Here is a 22,917-nt window from a genome sequence, read left to right as displayed (position 1 = left end):
ACACTAGCTTAAATGAGACCAACATCAACAAAAGGAATGTATTGGCTCACACACCAGGGAAGCTTCCTTGCTCGAAGTTATCTTTAACTTAGGGACAGGAACGGAGAACTTGAGGCAGACAGGACCCCATGGCACACCCCTCATCTCTGGTCCTCTCTGCAGATCTTTGCCTTGTCCTTCTTTCAGCAAACAGGAGCGTTCTCTACCAACCCCGAAGCACGGCTACCAGAGGTCCCAGAGGCCCACCCTGGGGGACAGAGAGAGAGTCTTTCCCCCACAGACTCTGAATCAATACCAGTAAGGCTGCAATATTGGTGGAGCGATTAGGAGAACTATTCGATTTATCAGTTTTTTCTTGGGGTGATTATAGTAAGGATGTGTCACTTTTGAAGAGGACTTTAACAAGGAAGAACAACCCCTCTGGCTGGAGGGGGAGAGTGAGTACAGGCATGGAGACACCTGACGGGGCTGAGGTCCTCACCAAAGCTAGAGGTAATGGTGGCCTGTGTGTGTGTGTGTCCTGCGTGTGGCTGAGCAGGTGGATGTGTTCCTGCACGTTCCTGGATGTCTGTGGGTCTTCATTCTTACAAGTAGGCCTGTGAGCCGAGCACGTGATTCTGAACGTTTGATAGAGTGCTGTTGTGTCTGCGAACGCCTGAGAGGGTCGCCCTGTGCTGGGGTCACCGTGTGTGCGATGATGGTGCAGGGCCAGCCCTGCACGCAAGCACCCCCGGTCGGGGAGCAGCGGGAGCCTCGCCAGAGCGCAGCTAGCAGGCATGAGGGCTGCGACCTTGGCATCCCCTCCCTGAGCAGGGATTGGCCTGTGTCTGGAAGGCCCGTGCCAGGCCTCGGGGCTGGAGTCTTGGGGAAGGGTGGGGGGAGAGCCCCTCTGCGTTGGTGCCCTAGAAGACCCCAGGCGCCTGGACAGGGCTCCAGGGAAAGTGGGGGCCAGAGAGGAGGTGGGGAAGAGGCCTCCTGCCCCTCCACCTGTGAACACAGTCACATTGCCAGCACGGCCCATGTCCTTCTCTGGCCCTGCTTGAATCACTTGCCCTGGGAGCGCAAATGGGGGTGGTGGGGGTGGGGAGTGTCCCTGAGCTTTGTGAGAGCACGTTCTTTTCATACACTCTTTGTCTGGGGCAGTCTCTGGGCCTGTGTGTGGTGAGGGGGCCCTAGGCAGGCAACAAGAGAGGCTCTAAGCCGCCCGCCCCGCCCCTGCCCGGCGGGAAAGCAGGAGCCAAGTCAGACTGGGGACTGGGACCTGGAAGGACAGTCTGTGGTTGCTGCCCTGCTCTGAAGGGACCCCCGCGCTGTGCTCAGGGCTGGGGTGCTGATCTGGGGCCGGCCCGGTGGCAGCGAGCTCCAGATGAGGATCAGGATCCGGATAGGAATCAGGATTGATCAGGATCCCCAGCCTCTTCCGGAAGCACACAGGGGTCTTGGTGGAGGCAGTGGAGGCCCCGCAGAGCAGGAACCCTGCTCTTAGGGTCGCAGGGGCTCCAGCCAGCTGCCTAGGAGCACCTCCCATGGGTGTGGGCGGCATGGAGCCCCGCAGAGGACCACAGACTCATCCCGAGGATTGCTGGCACTTTCCAGGCCACTTCCCAGCTGCCGGCCACCCTGAATTGCGTGGATTCCTCCTGCCACCTGCAGGAGAGAAGACCGGAGGGGACACACAACACTGGGACCAGCCCAGAGGAGATGGCTGGGGGCACCCTCCATGCTACTGTGGCGGGGGAGGAAGGTCACACCTGGGGGGATTCAAGACACTGGACAGGTCACTTAGGAGTCAGGGCAAGAAGTTATGGACTTGGCCACGGGGGCACAGGAGAAGGAATTTAGGGGAGAGTCCCGAGGGAGGTTTGCGGGGGTGGGGGTGAGGTTGGTGCCTGGAGCGCCAGCCTGGGCGGGGGCGGGGGTGGAATGCTGCTTTTGGGGGCGTCCACGGAGAACACATGTGAAGACTCGAGGAAGAGCAAGTCACCAGCAAACCAGCCTTGGAACCTCCAGTGAGTCTGCGTGAGCGCGCCCGGCCTGGTGTGGGGGCGGGGAGACAGCGCAGGTGCACAGCCAGAAGGGCGCGCGGGGGGCCGGGGGAGGCAGGGGGGAGGGGCCCCGAGTGAGAGCCCGCGGGCCCTGGGTGTCAGGGAGAGAGGGCAGGGCGTCTGCGAGTCCTGGAGGGGGACCTGGAGATTCGGGACGGGCGTCCGCAGACGCGCGTGTCTCCGTGTGTGAGAGCCTGTGTGCGCCAGGGAGCTGCCGGGCATGTGTGTGTGTGACTGCACACGAGTGTGTGCACTTGCCCGAGGGCGTCTGTTTTCCCAGTAGGCTTCCCGGGCAGGAGGAGAGGGTCAGAGTTTTGGAAAGTAGGCCAATAGGAGTGTGCGCGTCTGTGCGTCTGCGCATGCGCCAGGCTCTTGGGGCTCCGCTGGCGCCTGGGGGTCAGGGTGCGTCTGATGGTCCTGCCGGTGCCCGGCCCCCATAGCCCAGCCACCCCTGATCCCCGGAGCCAGGCGCCTGTGCCCCTGCTGCTCCAGAGCATGACGTCTGGGGCCCGCGGATCTCCCCTGGCACTGAGCTTGGCCTTTCCCTGGAAGGGCTGGCCCAGGCCCAGGGGCTGGGCTTGTGGTGGAGGTCACTTGGGTGTTTGGGGGTATGCGGCGGGGACGGGTTGGGTGTGTGGGGGGGAGGGAAGGGGGAGGGGAGACTCCTCTGTGACCCCGGCAGCAGGGCCAGTGAGGCAGGGCAGCTGGGGGCCAGAAAGAAGGTGGAGGGGGAGGCCCCCCGACCCTCAGCCCCTAATAACAATAAAATTGTAGGCAGCCCATCAACTGCCCAAACTCTGTCTCAGGCTGTTTTAATGAATGAACGCGAGTGTCCTGTGTCATTGTATCCTGTGCTCACACTCGGTCTCCTGCACCATTTTCATCTCTTGGATGTGTGCCTGAGCGTGTGGGGCGTGGGGGTGGGGGGAGAGGGGAGAGGTGTGCCTGGGCCCCTTCGTTGGTGATGTCTTCGTCCAGCCAGGTTCCTGGGCAGCTGGTGAGCCCTCCTGGCCCCTGCAAGCCAGGGCGCAGAGCAGAGCAGAGCACCCAGGGGCGGGGCCTGGTACCTAAATCAGACACGGCCCAGAGCACAGTCCAGCCCCTGCCACTCCCAGAGGGCCGATGGCACTGCTAACGGGGGAGGGGGCCCTGCCGCAGGGAGTTGGGGCTGCAGGACCTTGGCAGAAGGGTCCCGGGAGATCGGCAGGGACGGTGTCCCCTTCGGGCTGTGGGGACAAGAGGCAGTGCAGGGGTGAAGCTGAGACCAGTGTGCACGCGTGCCTCAGAGTCCAGCACAGGACCCAGGTGTCGCCTCTGCGGGTGGGCAGCCCTTCTCTGGACACCTGTGAACGGCTTAGCGACTCCAGCTCCCGTGCTTTCTCGGGCCAAGTGCAGCAGAGCAGACCGTAGGGGACAGAGGAGGATGGGGCCGGCCCGCAAGAGGGGACCGTCCAGCCTCCCTCCAGGACAGGCCTGAGGGCCTGGGGACCTGGGGACAGGTGCGGAGGCCTTGAAGAGGCGGGAGGGTCAGGCCACGGTTCATGGCAGTCTGATGGCGGAGGTGGAGGGTCTTCGGGGGCCTCCGGGACTGTGGAGAGGTCAACTGGGGATCAGGAAAGACAGTGGCCCACGTGGCCAGCTGGGACACAGGAGAACGAATTTGGAGGCGCCCCGAAGTCAGAATGGGGCAGGGGGTGGGAAGGGGGGCGTCTCCTGGACCGATGGGGGGCCCCCAGAGACACCCCTCCCCAGGAGGCCTCGGACAGAGAGGGCTGGGCCGGTGGGTAGGGGGACTCCTGAGATGGACGCGTCTGAGCACTGGCGGTCGAGAAGGGCGCGTGCAAACCGGCTCCGGAGCCCCCAGCGACGGTGTGTGTGTGCGCATGCTCGGCTGGGGGTGGGGGCTGGGAGCCTGCAGGGTGTGTGCATCCGGGAGGGGACCCCTGGCGGGGGTGGGTCCACCCGTGGGGCTGAATGTGGGCCCTGGGTGTCATCCAGAGGGCGTGTGCGTGTCCGCGGGGTGACTTGGAGTGCCCAAGCCCTGCTTCTGCAGATGCGCGTGTCCCCGGGTGTGCGCGCATGCGTGACTGTGCCTGCGTGAGCGGGGGGGGGGGGGGGTCCCGGGCTCGCAGAGAGCCCTGCTGGCCCGAGTGCGCGTGCGCGTCGGGGTTCCCTGCGGAGTGCGTCCGCAGACGTGTTGGTGGATGGTGTGTGGGTGTCAGGGTAGAACTGATGTGTTTTTGCCTGGTGTGCAGAATGTGGGGGTGTGTGTGGCCGTCATCTCCATGTTTTTTTAAAAGATTTTTATGTATTTGAGAGAGAGAGAGAGAGAGCACTTGCGGGGGAGGGGGTGGGGAGGGGAGGATGAGGGAGAAGCAGGCTTCCTGCTTCTCTCAGCAGGATGAGGGGCTTCACCCCGCACCCGAGATCTTGACCTGAGCTGAACTGAGATGCCCAATGGCCTGAGCCACCCAGGCGTCCCCAGGTCTCCGTTTTTAAAAGAGGCCTTACGGCCAATGATTTGTTCCCACCCTAGGTGTGAGTTTGTGTGTGGGAGTTCCTACAGGGGTGTCCTTGTTTGGCGGGGGGGTGGCTCAGGGTGTGGTAATGGTGGGTGCGGTGCAAGTGTGCCTTTCTGTCTCCCCAAGCTAAAGCAAATTTAATTTATTGTCCGTCTTTTGAAGTGTCATTGGTGAATAAAATTCTACATTTTTAAAAGGTACCATATGTTCTATGTAAGCATATTTCTTGAAATGATAATCCCTGTCAAGTTAATTCAGTATTCCTTTATCCTTTTTTTAAAGATTTTATTTATTTGTCACACAGACAGAGAGAGCACAAGCAGGGGGAGTGGGAGAGGGAGAAGCAGGCTCCCTGCTGAGCAGGGAGCCCCATGCGAGTCTCAATCCCAGGACCCTGGGGTCATGACCTGAGCGGAAGTCGGTCAGTCGCTTAACCAACTAAGCCACCCAGGCGCCCCACTATTCCTTTATCTTGGCAGTTAATGTTATTTTTCATGATTTGAATTCTGCACATTGTGAGGAGGCTCTCTTGCAGTCTGAGAGCTATTAATTATATGAGTGATGACCATGTAGCATTCAGCTCCTACCACTAGCCACCCAGACCAGGAAATCTAGGCCTCTGTGTTTCTGCTGCTCCGAAGTATGATGTTCTCTGATCTACTTATGTTCCCTTCAACCATAATATACCTGTTTTAATAAGTCCTGGCTGAGACCAAGGGGTTGGAATCATGGGGGGAGGGGCACTAAGCAAAGAGATCTGATATCTGAGGGTAGGTGAAGACCCAACTACAGGGCCAATGATCCAGGAGAGCTGGGGTCCAGGAAAGGAGGTGGAGAAAGAGCCTTCCTGATCCTTACCCACTAATAGTGGTGAAATTGTAGGCAGCACATAAAGTGCTTTAGTGGGGTCAGACACCATTTAATCACTTGTTATGTGATGGGGTTCAGGATAACATACCCCTAAATATGACACCTTGGCATATTGAAGCTCAAGGAGTGTGAGAAAACACCAGAAGCAAGGTCGCTGTGACATCCCCCACCTTCTTCCCTGAAACAGTTTATAAAACTCTCATGTGAGGGTTGCCCTCCATATGCCAGGAGGAAAGGAGCATCCTTATCTCTGAAGACAAAGAGAATTCAAGAAGAATTCTAACAAGCAGGCCTTGCTACGGTTTACTACAATTCCATCCTACTCCTTAACCTGTCATGTTCTTCTAGTAGCGTCCACTCTTCATCAAACCGAGCATAAAATACTCAGGTCTCTTTCAGACTTTACTCTCTCATGAAGGCTCTCAGGTCACGTCAAACTTACATTGAATTTGTAAGCTTTTCTCCTGTGAATCTGTCTTTGTCAGTTTAAATGTTCAGACCCAGTTGCGATCGTCAGAGGGTGGAGGAGAACTTTTTAATCTATGTAATCCTTATATTTAATAACGTAGTGTCCTTTTACCAGCTGAAAGGGTCTTTCTTATTTGGGAATAGCAGAGAATAGCAATTCGGGACAAGCAAGCTGCTGCAAAAAGCCTAGGCTAGTCCAATGAACAAAGGAGAGGAACTTTTTTTATGGAGGAGGAAGTTGGCAGGGATTGTTTAGAATGAAAGGCCATTGGAAAAAAGCAGGGGTTCAAGGTGGTGATGGTTTTTCACTGGCTGAGTTGCAGGGGTGGTTGATTTCTTGTAGGAGTTGCAGCGCCTTCTTTTCCTGTTGGGGCCTGTAATTCCTTCTTCCCCTGGCTTCTGTAATTGACAGTCCTTGATTTAGACTGGTGCGGAGTAAGAGCACCCCCTTGTGGTCTGCCGGCTCCATTTTAGTGAGGTTTCCCCGTATTAATTTTCTCACCAATAAAAAACCAGTTTTGGTTTTTTATTAATTTTTTTAAAGTTTAAATTCAGTGAATTAACATATAATGTATTATTGGTTTCAGAGGTAGAGGTCAGTTATTCATCGGTCTTATATAATACCCAGTGCTCATTACATCACCAGCTCTCCTTCATGCCCATCACCCAGTTACCGCATCTCACCACCCCCCTCCCCTCCAGCAACCCTGTTTATTTCCTATGATTAAGAGTCTCTTACGGTTTGTCCCCCTCTCCAATTTCTTCTTGTTTTATTTTTTTCTCTCTTCCCATATGATCCTCTGTTTTGTTTCTTAAATTCCACATATCAGTGAGGTCATATAATTGTCTTTCTCTGGTTGACTCATTTAGCTTAGCATAATACCCTCTAGTTCCATCCACATCGCTGTAAATGGCAAGATTTCAATTTTTTTTGATGGCTGAGTGGCATTCCATTGTACATATATATCACATCTTCTTTATCCATTCATCTGTTGGTGGACATCTGGGCTCTTTCCATAGTTTGGCTATTGTGGACATTGCTGCTATTAAACAATGGGGTGCAGGTGTCCCTTCGGATCCCTACATTTGTATCTTTGGGGTAAATACTCAGTAGTACAATTGCTGGGTCATAGGGTAGCTTTATTTTCAACTTTTTGAGGAACCTCCATTCTGTTTTCCAGAGTGGCTGCACCAGCTTGCATTCCCACCAACACTGTAGGAGGGTTCCCCTTTCTCCACATCCTCGCCAACATCTGTCCTTTCCTGACTTGTTAATTTTAGCCATTCTGACTGGTGTGAGGTGGCATCTCTTTGTGGGTTTGATTTGTATTGCCCTGATGCCAAGTGATATTAAACATTTTTTCATGTGTCTGTTGGCCATTTGGACATCTTTTTTGGAGAAATGTCTGGTCATGTCTTCTGCCCATTTCTTGATTGGATTATTTGTTCCTTGGTTGTTGAGTTTGGTAAGTTCTCTTTTTTTTTTTTTTTGGAGCCAGATAGTCGCCCAGATTTTATTAAGTTTTTAAATTTTAATTCCGGTATAGTTAACATACAGTGTTATATTAGTTTTAGTTGCAATTTAGTGATTCAGTAATTCTTTTTTTATATAATTTTTTTATTATGTTATGTTATTCAGTAATTCTATACATTACTCAGTGCTCATCATGATAAGTGTACTCTTTAATCCCCATCACCCATTTCACCTCCCACCTGAGTTTGATAAGTTCTTTATAGATTTTGGATACTAGCCCTTTATCTGATTTGCAAATATCTTCTCCCATTCTGTCTGTTGTTTTTTGGTTTTGTTGACTGTTTCCTTTGCTGTGCAAAAGCTTTTTATTTTGTGAAGTCCCAATAGTTCATTTTTGCTTTCGTTTCCCTTGCCTTTGGAGACGTGTCTAGCAAGAAGTTGCTGTGGCCGAGGTCGCAGAGGTTGCTGCCTGTGTTCTCCTTTAGGATTTTGATGGACTCCTGTCTCACGTTTAGGTCTCTCAACCATTTTGAGTCTATTTTTGTGTGTGGTGTAAGGAAATGGTCCAGTTTCATTCTTCTGCATGTGGCTGTCCAATTTTCACAACACCATTTGTTGAAGAGACTGCCTTTCTTCCATTGGACATTCTTTCCTGCTTTGTCGAAGATTAGTTGACCCTAGAGTTGAGGGCCCATTTCTGGGCTCTCTATTCTGTTCCACTGATCTGTGTGTCTGTTTTTGTGCCAGTACCATACTGTCTTGCTGATGACAGCTTTGTGATAGAGCTTGAAGTCCGGAATTGTGATGTCACCGGCTTTGGTTTCCTTTTTCAACATTCCTTTGGCTATTTGGGGTCTTTTCTGGTTCCATACAAATTTTAGGATTGTTTGTTCCATCTCTGTGAAAAGAGTGGATGGTATTTTGATAGGAATTGCATTAAATGTGTAGAGTGCTCTAGGTAGCATTGACATCTCCACAATATTTGTTCTTCCAATCCATGAGCATGGAATGTTTTTCCATTTTTTTGTCTCTTCCTCAATTTTTTTCATGAGTATTTTATAGTTTTCTGAGTACAGATTCTCTACCTCTTTGGTTAGATTTATTCCTAGGTATCTTATGGTTTTGGGTGCAGTTGTAAATGGGATGGACTCCTTAATTTCTCTTTCTTTTGTCTTGTTGTTGGTGTATAGGAATGCCACTGATTTCTGTGCCTTGATTTTATATCCTGCCACTTTTCTGAATTCCTGTGTGAGTTCTAGCAGTTTTGGGGTGGAGTCTTTTGGGTTTTCCACATAAAGTATCATATCATCTGCAAACAGTGAGAGTTTGACTTCTTCTTTGCCGATTTGGATGCCTTTGATTTCTTTTTGTTGTCTGATTGCTGTGGCTAGGACTTCTAGTACTATGTTGAATAGCAGTGGTGATAGTGGACATCCCTGTCGTGTTCCTGACCTTAGGGGAAAAGCTCTCAGTTTTTCCCCATTGAGAATGATATTTGCTGTAGGTTTTTCATAGATGGCTTTTATGATATTGAGGTATGTACCCTCTATGCCTATACTCTGAAGAGTTTTAATGAAGAACGGATGCTACTTTGTCAAATTGTTTTTCGGCATCTCTTGAGAGGATCATATGGTTCTTGTTCTTTCTTTTATTAATATATTGTATCACATTGATTGATTTGCAGATGTTGAACCACCCTTGCAGCCCAGAAATAAATCCCACTTGGTCATGGTGAATATCCTTTTAATGTACTGTTGGATTCTATTGGCTAGTATTTTGGTGAGAATTTTGGCATCCATGTTCCTCAGGTAAATATTGGTCTGTAATTCTCAGTTTTGGTGGGGTCTTTGTCTGGTTTTGGGATTAGGGTAATGAGGGCCTCATAGACAGAGTTTGGAAGTTTTGCTTCCATTTTGATTTTTTTGAAACAGCTTCAGAAGGATAGGTATTAATTCTTCTTTAAATGTTTGGTAGAATTCCCCTGGGAAGCCATCCGGCCCTGGGCTCTTGTTTGTTGGGAGATTTTTGATGACTGCTTCAATTTCCTTACTGTTTATGGATCTGTTCAGGTTTTCTATTTCTTCCTGGTTCAGTTTTGGTAATTTATATGTCTCTAGGAATGCATCCATTTCCTCCAGATTATCTAATTTGCTGGCATATAGTTGCTCATAGTATGTTCTTACAATTGTTTGTATTTCTTTGGTGTTGGTTGTGATCTCTCCTCTTTCATTCATGATTTTATTTATTTGGGTCCTTTCTCTTTTCTTTTTGATAAGTCTGGCCAGGGGTTTATCAATCTTATTAATTCTTTCAAAGAACCAGCTCCTAGTTTTGTTGATCTTTTCTATTGTTCTTTTGGTTTCTATTTCATTGATTTCTGCTCCAATCTTTATTATTTCTCTTCTCCTGTTGGGTTTAGGCTTTATTTGCTGTTCTTTCTCTAATTCCGTTAGGTGTAAGGCTAGCTTGTATATTTGAGAACTTTCTTGTTTCTTGAGAAAGGCTTGTGTTGCTATATACTTCCCTCTTAGGACCACATTTGCTGCATCGCAAAGATCTTGAACAGTTATGTTTTCATTTTCATTTGTTTCCATGAATTTCTTAAATTCATCTTTAATTTCCTGGTTGACCCATTCATTCTTTAGTAGGATGCTCTTTAGCCTCCATGTATTTGAGTTCTTTCCAACTTTCCTCTTGTGATTGAGTTCCAGTTTCAAAGCATTGTGGTCTGAAAATATGCAGGGAATGATCCCAATCTTTTGGTACTGGTTGAGACCTGATTTGTGACCCAGGATGTGATCTATTCTGGATAATGTTCCATGTGCACTAGAGAAGAATGTGTATTCTGTTGCTTTAGGATGGAATGTTTTGAATATATCTGTGAAGTCCATCTGGTCCAGTGTGTCATTCAAAGCCCTTGTTTCCTTGTTGATCTTCTGCTTAGATAATCTGTCCATTGCAGTGAGTGGCGTGTTAAAGTCCCCTACTAATATTGTATTATTGTCGATGTGTTTCCTTAATTTTGTTATTAATTATCTTATATAATTGGCTGCTCCCATTTTAGGGGCATAAATATTCACAAATGTTAGATCTTGTTAGATAGACCTTTTAATTATGATATAGTGTCCTTCCTCATCTCTTATTACAGGTTTTGGTTTAAAATCTAATTTGTCTGATATAAGGATTGCCACCCCAGCTTTCTTTTGATGTCCATTATCATGGTAAATGATTTTCCACCCCCTTCACTTTCAATCTGGGGGTGTCTTTGGGTCTAAAATGAGTCTCTTGCAGACAGCATATTAATGGGTCTTGCTTTTTATCCAGTTTGATACCTTGTGTCTTTTGATTGGGGCATTTAGCCCATTTACATTCACAGTAACTATTGAAAGATATGAATTTAGTGCCATTGTGTTACCTGTAAAGTCACTGTTTCTGTATATTGTTTCCATTCCTTTCTGGTCCATGTTACTTTTGGGCTCTCTCTTCGGTTAAAGGATCCCTTTTAATATTTCTTGTAGGGATGGTTTGGTGATCACAAATTCTTGTAGTTTCTGTCTGTCCTGGAAGCTTTTTATCTCTCTTTCTGTTTTGAATAACATCCTAGCTGGATATAGTATTCTTGGCTGTATATTTTTCTCATTTAGCACCCTAAATATATGGTGCCAGTCCTTTCTGGCCTGCCAGTCTCTGTGAATAGGTCTGTTTGCCAGTCTAATGTTTCTACCATTGTAGGTTACGGACCTCTTGTCCTGAGCTGCTTTCAGGATTTTCTCTTTGTCTCTGAGATTTGCAAGTTTCACTATTATATGTCAGGGTGTTGACGTATTTTTATTGATTTTGAAGGGAATGTTTCATGAAGTTGTGTTTCTTCCTTGCACAGGGACCATGCTAATCTTCTCTGTATTTTTCCAATTTTAGTATATGTGCTGCCGAAGTGAGCACTCACCAGTTAGGTTTTGAAAGTCGGGTAGTGTTAAGTCCTGAAGTCCTCTGACTTTGCTTTTCTTTCTTTCATTTTTTTAATTTTTAAGATTACTTATTTATTTGTGTGTGAGAGAGAGAGCATGAAATGGGGAAGGGACAGGGGGAGGGGGAGAAAAAACCTCCCCACTGAGCAGGGAGTCAGATGTGGGGCTTGATCCCAGGACCCTGAAATCATGACCTGAGCCGAAGGCAGATGCTTAACTGACTGAGCCACCCAGGTGCCCCTGTTTTTCTCTTTCAATATTGTATTGGCCATTCTGGATCTTTTGCCTCTCATATAAACTTTAGTATCAGTTTCTTGATATTCACAAAGTCAATGATGTATTTAAAATAATACCAGACTCATCAGTTCCTTGGTTCCTCTGGGCCTGTGCTCCCACATCTGTGAGATGCAGCCTGGTCACGACATTCTGGGGCTTCCTGGGCAAGGCAGGGCTCTGTCTCAGCCCTGGTTCAGTCAGGGCTTCCCTTTCTCACCTGAGCAGAGCCCCTGGACAGACATGCTCACGTAGGGTGGTGGGGGTCTAAGATGCAATAGTGTTAATGAAAGGCAATTTAGAAATCTCTATAAAAATGACAACTGCATGGGGCTGGCTCAGTGGGTAGAGAATGTGACTCTTGATCTCAGGGTTTTAAGTTTGAGTCCCATGTTGGGACTTTACTTAAAAATAAAACCTTGGGGGGTGCCTGGGTGGCTTAGTCGCTAAGCATCTGCCTTCGGCTCAGGTCATGATCTCGGGGTCCTGGGATCGAGCCCCGCATCAGGCTCCCTGCTTGGCAGAAAGCCTGCTTCTCCCTCTCCCACTCCTGCTTGTGTTCCCACTCTCGCTGTCTCTCTATCAAATAAATAAATTAAAAATCTTAAAAAACAAACAAACAAACCTTGGGGTGCCTTGGTGGCTCAGTTGATTAAGCATCCAACTCCTGATTTCAGCTCAGCTCATGATCTTGGAGTTGTGAGATCAAACCCTATATGGGGCTCCGTGCTGGGCAAGGACCCTGCTTGGGAGTCTCTCTCTCCCTCTCCTCTCTCTCTCTCTCCTTCTCTTAAAAATAAAATAAAATAAAATAAAATAAAATAAAATAAAACGAAACAAATAGGGGGGTGGGAGGATGGGTTAGCCTGGTGATGGGTATTGAGGAGGGCACGTTCTGCATGGAGCACTGGGTGTTATGCACAAACAATGAATCATGGAACACTATATCTAAAACTAGTGATGTCATGTATGGGGATTAACATAACAATAAAAAAATTAAAAAAAAACAAAAAAAACAAAAAAAAAACGAAACAAAACAAAATAAAATAAAATAAAACTAAAAAAGACACATACGTGTTTTGCTTCAGCAATTCTGTGTCAGGGATTTATCTCACCTGTAGATTTACATGCCAGCACAATTGTTGAGGGTCAAGCGTATGCGCTCAATACTCGTTGCAATGGAAAAGGACTGAAAACAACTCAACCAACTTGCAGTCAGGAACTAGTTAAATAAGTGAGGTCACAACCATATAAGATCATCCACACAGCTGTTCAAAAACTGAGCAAACCCACCTTTTCCCTGCAGCCTCCGCTCCGGCGGGAGCACCCCGGCGGAGCTTCAGACATGTGCAGGTCTCATAATCCACATCCTCTCCAATCTAGTTTTAACCAGCCTTTCCGATTTTCACTGCCCATTGCTCTCCCAAGAGGGGACAGCCGTGGGCTTTGGACAGAGGCAGCCCCAGGATGACTTGAAAGTGGGGCATCCTGGGACGCCTGGGTGGCTCAGTCGGTTAAGCGGCTGCCTTCGGCCCAGGTCATGATCCCAGGGTCCTGGGATCGAGTCCCACATCGGGCTCCTTGCTCAGCAGGGAGCCTGCTTCTCCCTCTCTCTCCCTCTGCTTGTGCTCTCTCTGTCAAATAAATAAAATCTTTAAAAAAAAAGAAAGTGGGGCATCCTGGGTCCTCCTAAAGAGAGAAAATTAGTGGCTGGTGAACAGTCTGTATGGCATTCTCAGATGCCTTTACCCGAGTGAGAAATCTGCCCCCATCAGGACCTCAGGTGTCTGACAGCCCTATGTGACATCAGGACAGGATATTCCTGTAAATATACTGCAGGACGTGTGGCAGTCTGCAACACTGACAACACTTACTGCATGTTGATGATGTGTCAGAATTGGGAAAGGGAACGCAGGGCGGAGAGGGAGAGAACCTGAAGCAGGCTCTAGGCCCCTACAGAGCCTGATGCTTGGGTCCCATCTCATGACTCTGAGATCATGACTTCAGTGAAAATCAAGAGTCGGACGGTCAACCGACTGATCCAACCAGGTGCCCCAAAGATTTACTTTATTAAAGGATGGAATAGAGTAGGGTTCCCATTTTAGTTTTACATATATAGTAGTACAACTGCTAAATTAGGGACACAAAGATGTTATAGATACATATAATAAACAGTTACATAATAATACAACACAGAAAAATCATTCTGAGATTATTTCAACAATATATCAAGGATAATCTCCCTAGGGGCACCTGGGTGGCTCAGTTGTTAAGCCTCTGCCTTCGGCTTGGGTCATGACCCCAGGGTCCTGGGATCTAGCCCTGCATTGGGCTCCCTGCTCGGCGGGGGGCCTGCTTCTCCCTCTCCCACTCCCCCCCTCCCCCGGCTTGTGTTCCCTCTCTTGCTGTCTCTCTCCCTATCAAGTGACTGGATGAGATCTTTTAAAAAAAGAAAAGAGAATAATCTCCCTACATGCTAAAACAGCATTTGCTAAAACTGCTGAGGGTCAACATTCCTAACCTGTTAAGTGTCTTACTCCAAAAGGCTGTGTGATGCTTAATGAGGAAACCCTAGAAATGATCCTATTTAAAAAAAAAAAAAAAAAGAGCTTTTTTCAAGGTTACTATCAAACATAATTAGAAAAAAAAGTAAAAATCACTCATAGATGGTAAGTTTACTTGGAAATATGTCTATGGGTGTCCATTGAAAGTGGTTCATTGAAGTAACAAGTAATAGGTTTGAAGATAAGTTGGAAGGAAAATAAATATGGGAATAATTAGATAGATGTACGGAAGTTACAGATGAGGAAAATATTAAAATACTGACAGACACAAATGAGACCTTAAATGGTAAATCATACCATGTCTAAGAAATTTCAACATAAAGATAAATCTTTTTTTTTTTTTTTTTAAGATTTTGTTTGTTTGATGGTGAGACGGGGGGGGGGGGGGCGGGGGGAGGGGGCACAGGCAGGGGCAGTGGAAGAGGGAGAAGCAGGCTTCCCGCAGAGCAGGGAGCCCGATGCAGGGCTCGATTCCAGGACCCCAGGATCGTGGCCCGAGCCGAAGGCAGATGCTTGGTGGCTAGGCCACCCAGGTGCCCCAAAGATAAATCTCCTAAAGAAAAATGTAAGTTTATAAAAATTCCAATAAAAATAACAGGATTGTTTTTGTAACTACACAAGTTGATCGTAACATTCATATGGAAAAATAAGAATAACCATAATATTGTGGAAAAGTAGAATCATACCGGGTAACTAGACCTACCAGATGTTAAAATGTTACAAAAAGAGTAAAATGTTGATAATAGCACCTGACTAGCTTACTCAATGAATAGAACAGATAAAAGGAAGTCCAGAAATAGACTCTGAATTAAATTTAGAAAGTACAATTAGAAAGCATGGTTTTTCCTTTAATCGTGTAGTATACCTTTGCCTTCTGAGTTAAAAAAAACAAAATGAAGAGTACTTAAAAGGAGTGAATTATGTGACTAGATTTTTAAAATTCTGTATGGAGGGGCACTTGGCTAGCTCTATCAGTAGAGCATGGAACTCGATTTCAGGCTCATGAGTTCAGGCCCCATCCTGGGCATAGAGATTACTATTAAAGTATTAAAAAAAGTAAATAGGGCGCCTGGGTGGCTCAGTCGTTAAGCGTCTGCCTTCGGCTCAGGTCATGATCCCAGGGTCCTGGGATCGAGCCCCGCATCGGGCTCCCTGCCCCACGGGAAGCCTGCTTCTCCCTCTCCCACTCCCCCTGCTTGTGTTCCCTCTCTCGCTGTGTCTCTCTCTGTCAAATAAATAAAATCTTTAAAATAAATAAATAAATAAATAAATAATTTAAAAAGTAAATTAAAAAAAAAAACACAACTGAGCAAACTCTCTTTGTACTGATACGGAAATTTCTCCAAGATATACCAGTAAGTAAAAAGAAACCAGGGCATGGAACAGTGTGTAAAGTGTGCCACCTTTTGTCTAAAAATGGGAGCACATGAGAATATAAATATTTACACAGACCTAAAATTATGTCTTATATTTATACAAATATATAATTATGTACAATAGTGAAACTATGTATTATAACAATATATAATTATATATTTCCATTACATATCATATTGCACGTGTAAATATTGTATTATATTTAATTTTTATGTATTTATAAAAATATTAATTTTATATTTAAAAATTCGTTTGTATTGGAGATATATACGCATGTATGGGAACATATATGTATAAAACATATATCAATAATAATCACACACGTGTGTGTATACTATGCATGCGTGTATGTGTACTATATATGTATATACACACATACAAGCATGAAGAGGCCGTGGAAGGACACGAACTAACTGCAGTGGTTACCATGTGGTTTATGGGCATAAAAAATTGGTGGGTGGTGCACACACTGTGGGGGGAAGACTTTTCACTGCATACTATTTATTTACTTAAGAACATGTAAACCATATATTAACTATTCAAACTGAACGAGAGCATTTTAGGGAGGAAGGCCACCCTGGCACCAGTCCCTTCTTCCCTCTCTGCCCCCCTCCCCGTCCAGCCGCGGCCTCGAGCGCCCCCAGTGGAACCAGCGAGGAGCGGCCCGGATTTCGACACGCGGGCTCCAGCAGCTCCGCAGAGCGCACGCGCAGACGCGGCATTGCACATGCGCCGTTGCTTGGGCGCCAAGTCCGAGCGGGAGCCGTTCAGTCAGGCGAGGCGCTCGGCGGGCGAGGTGAGCGCGCGCTGTGCGCGCGGGCGTGGGGCGAGCGTGTGAGTGGCGCGCGGGCGTTCCGGGGCCGAACGCGGTGGGAAGAGACGCGAGGGCGAGGGGCGGCACGCCTGAGCGCGCGAGAAGCCCAGGGCGGCGGCGCGGGCGTCCCTGAGGGGCGACGCCATGGCGGGCTCGAGGCTGCGACGCGCGGCAGCCCAGTAGCTGTGCGGGCGGTGGGGGGTTAGGGAGGCGCCTCCGTGTGAGGAGACGACGGGAAGTAGTGGCCCCTGTAGAGAAGGGGCCCGGGTCGGACGTGGGGTCTGCGGACACCCGGGAGCCGAGGATCACCGGTGCGCGGGAGTGGCCTCCCCCGCCCTCGCCGCGCCCTTCTGTGCCTCAACTCCTCGGCCTCCGTTGCCTGTCCTCCTAGGCCTCAGGCCAACGTCCTCCCTGTGGCCTATGGTCTCGGCCCCGCCCCCATGCCAGGCCCCGCCCCTCCTGGCCCCAGTCTCTCCGACACCCCCAGGCCCCGCCTAAGCCCCACCCCTACCCGGTGTCGGCCCCAGGCCCCGCCCCTCACGCCCCAGACCCCGCCCCTCACGCCCCAGACCCACCGTTATCCCGGGTCCCGCCCTGAGCTTAAGCCCCGCCCCCAGGCCCCACCCTCAGCCCCACCCACCAAGGCCCCTGCTCCGACTTTCTTCTCCCCACGCCGGCCCCTGGGCCCCGCCTCTGTCCCGCCCCTCTGCGCTGCTCCTGCCCCTCCTCTCTCGGTCCTCCCCACTACCTCAGTTCCACCCCTGCTGTCAGTCTCTCCTCCCTGCCCTGGCCCCTCCGATGGGCTCTTCCTCTTTATCTTGCCCCATTCCCCCTTGAGCTCTGCCCCGCTCTTTGCCTTACCTTGTTCTGCTCCGTTTCTCTTGCCTTGGCACCACTCTTCCCATTGTCCCCTTCAGCCCCTGCTTCCTCCTTCCACCATCACCTCTGCCCACCCAGGATGAAATGAAATGTTTAAATAATAATAAAATGTAATTGCATATTTAACTTATTTCTGGGTGGACAGTGATAGATTGCACATTAATATACTAAAATTCTACAAAGACTAAAGAGAAGGTGGCTAGAATTTTTTTTAATCAAGTAGGACAAGGAATATCCTTCATTTATATATAGTCTTTACCAATCAGCAACAGAAACACCCTACTGGAAAGAAGACAAAGGATAGGTGCAATTTATAAAGGGCCAATAAGTCTGAAAAAAAAAATAGTAAGCTTTATTATTAATTTAAGGAAATGCAAAATTAAAGAATAAAAAATATATTTTTCATCTGTTTAATTGGCAACAGATTTTGAGAAATAATATTCTTGCTGGGCAGACTAGTTACATAATTTGCAGGGCCTAATGCAAAATGAAATATGAAGCCCCTTGTTTAAAATATGAAAAATCTCAGGATAGCAACAGCAGAGCATTAAACAGCTTGAGGCCTTTCTGAGCACGGGGCCTTGTATGACTGCCCTGGTTGCATGCCCACGAAGCTGGCCCTACTGACTTGCAAGATGGCTATGTAATCTTATGTATTGAGATGGGAAGAGGAAATTAGTGGAAGCCTTGTATGAATGTACTATTCTACCATGGTTCTTTCTCCTCTCAAACACTTACTATTGTCTGATTCTTTTCAATTAGAATGTTCTGGAAGGTGTGTAGTGATAGCTCATTATGGTTTTAATTCCTATTTCTCTGATAACTAATGCAGTTGAGCCCCATTTCATGTCTATTGGCCATTTAGCTCTGTTTTGTGCAATACCGGCTCAAATCTTTTAAATTTTTTGCTGTTGCTTATATCCCTTTTTCTTACTGATTTGTATGAGTTCTTTAAATATTTTGCATAAGAATCTAGTCCTTTGTGTGATGTATGTGTTATAAGACTCTTTCCTTATTCTGTATAGTATAAAGTCACCTTAACTCATTTATTTTTTGAAGTGAAATTCTTCTGTGGTTCATCAAATTAATTCAGTTCATTGTGTTTGGGGTTCAAGTCTCTTTTCCCTTCAGTGCCATTTCTGAAATATTTCAAGCCTGTGTCTGTGCATTTTCCAGATCTGGGGATGGGGCTAAAGTAGAATCTTATCTGGAGATGTGCAAATTTCTGTGTGTGTATTTAGGCATTTGTGTGAAATGAAGTAACTCCTTTTGCTTCAAATCTCCTCCACCCCGTGTCCAGTGCTAACTGTGCAGGCCGTTTGTAAGTCTCTCTACATAATTTCTACAGGTCCTGGGTTTCTGTGTCTTTTTTTCATACGATACAACTCTGCCTACCATCTTCCACAAAGTATGTTCTGAAGCAGCCTGCCGTTAAAGTATCTCCATCCTGTGAAGGGCCAAGCTGTAAAGATGCTGCACATGACAGATGTTTTGGATATCTTGAAGAATCCCCAGCTCTTCCGTCTACATGATCAAGAAGAGAATCCAGAAACCATCCCCATAAGAAATCCAGGGGCTCTGAAAGTTTCTCATCAAAAGTTCAGGGATTTTCGGTATCTTTCAGTGACCGGGCCTCACCAAGCCGTGAGCCAACTCCAGGAGCTGTGCCGTCAGTGGCTGCAGCCGGAGACCCACACCAAGGAGCAGATGATGGAGCAGCTGGTGCTGGAGCAGTTTCTGAACACCCTACCAGAGGAGGTTCGGACCTGGGTGAGGTCAAAAAAGCCTAAGAACAGCAAGGAGGCGGGAACCCTGGTGGCCAGTTTGATCCAAGCATGTGAGGAGAAAGGTGAGAGAGAAAGGAAGCCACTAGCCATTTCCATTTACTGAACATCCTCTGTATGCCTGGCATGCAATAGGAGACGTCAAATGAATAAGTGAAAGAATAAATTTTATAATCCAGTCTAATCTGCCTCATATGAGATGGACGAAATTTTGGGTTTGGCTTTTGCTTTTAATATTTACTATTTCTCTGAGAGCACCCCTTCTCTCCAGCTTTGTTCTTCCCTGCTCCATTTCTTATCTCACCTAAACTTTAGTATCAACACAAAACAAGACAACACACAGGAGGTTATAAAATGTGGGAGCTACGAGGCCTGGAAGTTTAACCTTTATCAAAATTTGGTCTGTTGGAAACTCAAGTTACTAGATTGGAACTAAGGGTATTTTAATAGTGAAAGAAGAAAGCCATTTACTCCTCATTGTCCTTTGAATAAAAGTGATACTAAAAACAAAGTATTGTTTAGGGGTATTTATATACATATATATATATATATGTAGAGAGAGAGAGAGAGGTAGACAGAGAGGCAGGCAAGGGAAAAAAAAGTATGAACATAAGACCACAATTACCTCTGGAGAGAAGGCTGGGGGTAGACAGGAAAAAGCACACGGGTAGATATAAGTTACTGGGAATGTTCTAGATTGGGGGTTGGGTAGTGAATTCACAGGCATTAATTATACTTAAGCATGTAAATGAATAAATTTAAAGTAAACAAGGTCATGCATGGTTTAATACTGATACCATGAATTAAGGATTATGATTAATCCAATTATGTGTACCTGCATTTCTTTTTTTTTTTTAAAGATTTTATTTATTCATTTGAGACACAGAGATATATATATAGAGAGAGCATGAGCAGTGGGAGAAGCAGAGGGAGAGGGAGAAGCAGACTCCCCGCTGAGCCAGGAGCCCGATGCGGGGCTCGATCCCAGGACTCTGGGATCATGACCTGAGCCGAAGGCAGACGCTTAACCATCTGAGCCACCCAGGCGTCCCTGTACCTGCATTTCTTAAAAGGATTTTGAAGATGATAATAGTGAACATGTTGAATACTTTTTTTTTTAAGATTTTATTTATTTATTTGATACAGAGAGAGCACAGCAGGGGGGAGCAGTAGGCAGAGGGAGAGGGAGAAGCAGGGTCCCTGGTGAGCAAGGAGCCCGATGCAGGACTCGATCCCAGGACCCTGGGATCGTGACCTGAGCCGAAGGCAGATGCTTAACTGACAGCCACCCAGGCGCCCCATGTTGAATACTTTCAATGTACTATATTCTAGGTGCTTTTGAAACAGGTGTTACCCTTATTCTGTAGATGAGGAGACAGGCATATAGAGGTTGAGTAACTTGCCCATGACCCCACAATTCGTCAGGATTCAGACCTGGGCAGCTGGCTCCAGCATCTGTACTCTAATCATGGTGTTATAGTGCCTCAGGTGGACAAGGTGGGTATTGTCCCAGAGGTTAAAAACTTGGCCAGGGGCACCTAGGTGGCTCAGTCATTAAGCGTCTGCCTTCGGTCATGATCCCAGGGTGCTGGGATCGAGCCCCGCATCGGGCTCCCTGCTCCACGGGAAGCCTGCTTCTCCCTCTCCCACTCCCCCTGCTTGTGTTCCCTCTCTCGCTGTGTCTCTCTCTGTCAAATAAATAAATAAAATCTTTAAAAAAATAAATAAATAAAAATAAATAAAAACTTGGCCAAAGGCCCAGAGCTATTGATGGAGCTGGAATTCAGGGGAAAAGAAAGAGAGCTATCTAGGATATGAGAAGGAAACAACAGATGAATAAAGGGTGCACTTGGGAAGAGACTACAGGCAGGGAAGGCCTTCAGGGTTCTGGTGACTGTAGGGAATGTGGCCGTCTTCTAGATCGGTGGTGAATGAAAAAGATTTAGGAAAATCTTTAAGAGCTGCCACTTTTTAAAATGCTTGTGTCCTTTATATATGTAATGTTTAATCCTTACAAGATCACTTAGAAGTATAAGTATTATTTCCATTTTACAGTTGAGAAACTGAGGTTCCCTGGTGATTATGAGTGGACAGTGAGGTTGGGAACCACTGATAAAGAAGGAATTTCCACTTTATTTGGAAGGCAGTAGGGAGTCATTGAAGGGTTTAAAGCTGGGAAATGCCCAGAGCTCTTTTTTGGAACTTGCTATACTGAAAGGAGAAAAGATGTCTATGGTTTTTCTCTTACAGGAAGTCCAGGACTGCTGCCGTCTTCCATGGCAGGAAGGATGGTATTGGGTGGCAAGCACTCTCTGTGTCTCTGGGTCCTGCCAGACTGGACTCAGTTCCATGGTCATTCCTTCTCTCTTCTAGGTTTCCCTCCTCAGGACTTTGTCATTGCAGAAGAGAGGAACACCAACGACCTCCAAAAGGACACAGAGATGTCTGACAATCCCTCATCTGCTGGATCCCAGGTAAGTGAAGCTTTCTTCTGATTGTGTTCTCCAATATGGGGATCTCACCTTCCTGATTTCTAGACCTTCCCTATCGAATTAAATCACATTCTCATTTCCTTTAAGTCTTTATATAAGTATCACCTAACTGAGCCTTTCCCTGGCTATCTTATTTAAATTTTTTTTCTGACTTGGGGGGCCTGGGTGGCTCAGTCGGTTGAGCTACAGACTCTTAGTTTCAGCTCAGGTCATGATCTCAGGGTCGTGGGATTGAGCCCCGCATCAGGCTCCATGCTCAGTGCAGAGTCTGCTTGTCCCTCTCCCTCTGCTCCTCCCCTGCTTAATGTGTGCGCTCTCTCTCTCAAATAAATAAGATCTTAAAAAAATTTTTTTCTGACTCTTTATATCCTCTTTCCCTGCTTTATTTTTCTCTGTTGGACTAATCACCATCCCACATACTACACGTTTAACATTTTTCTGCTTTTTCTATCTCTTGAATTAATTGTTTTGTTTGTTTTTTTAGTAGTCCATTTTATGCCCAGTGTTGGCTCCTTTAAAACAACTCTTATGTGGTTTGCACTGTTATGCTCCTTTTTATGTGTGAAATAAATGGCAGCTATTATAGGGACGTGATACTGTTGTGAGGTTTTATTTTTTTTTTCAAAAATGTTCTTAATGTTCTTGTTAAGTCATTTCTTTAAAAATTTATTTATTTACTTTAGGGGGGGAAAGGCAGAGAAAGAGGGAGAGAGAATCCTGAGCAGACTCCATGGAGCCTGATTTCTGATTTTAAAACTCCAGTTAATAGTACTAAATCTATAAATTTTTTAGTGTTGGCAGTTAATATGAATTTTGAATAAAATAATAAAAAAACCCATAATAAAAACCAAATAACCTCCTTGGTAGGAGCTGGGCAGCCAGTGTATGACTTCTACTTTAAATCAGTTGTTCATAGATCTGCATAATGTTTTCGTGAAAACACAAAAGATGTATATTAATAAAATGTGTATCATATTCTTATGTAGTCTTCTAATATCTACTTTTTATTTTATTTATTTATCTATTTATTTTATTTATTCATTTGAGACACAGAGATACAGAGAGAGAGAGAGCAGAGGGAGAGGGAGAAGCAGGCTCCCTGCTGAGCCAGGAGCCTGATGCGGGGCTCTATCCCAGGACCCTGGGATCATGACCTGAGCCAAAGGCAGACGCTTAACCATTTGAGCCACCCAGGCGCCCCAGTATCTACTTTTTAAATTCAACCTTAGGGGGACCTGGGTAGCACAGTCGGTTGAGTGTCCGACTGCTGGTTTTGGCTTGGGTCATGATCTGGGGGTTGTGGGGTTAAGTCCTATGTTGGGCTCTGCACTCAGTGTGGAGTCTGCTTAGGTTTCTTTCTGCCCCTCCCCCACCAGGCACATGTGCA

General features: G+C 46.9%; 1 long non-coding RNA gene and 1 other non-coding gene across 2 annotated transcripts; one reads left to right on the top strand and one right to left on the bottom strand.

Moving 5' to 3' along the window:
- Nucleotides 1-1,938: 1,938 nt before the first annotated feature.
- On the top strand, nucleotides 1,939-21,513 carry LOC144378778 (uncharacterized). Its single transcript, XR_013444064.1, has 3 exons — nucleotides 1,939-2,009; nucleotides 18,879-19,103; nucleotides 21,412-21,513. It is a non-coding gene; the product is annotated as an uncharacterized LOC144378778 (long non-coding RNA).
- LOC118526220 (U6 spliceosomal RNA) lies at nucleotides 11,215-11,321 on the bottom strand. The gene has a single exon (XR_004912514.1). It is a non-coding gene; the product is annotated as a U6 spliceosomal RNA (small nuclear RNA).
- Nucleotides 21,514-22,917: the final 1,404 nt, after the last annotated feature.

Source organism: Halichoerus grypus, chromosome 15 (assembly GCF_964656455.1).
Source record: "Halichoerus grypus chromosome 15, mHalGry1.hap1.1, whole genome shotgun sequence".
In the NCBI taxonomy this organism is placed as follows: domain Eukaryota; kingdom Metazoa; phylum Chordata; class Mammalia; order Carnivora; family Phocidae; genus Halichoerus; species Halichoerus grypus.
This window is presented reverse-complemented; position numbering and strand designations above follow the sequence as displayed.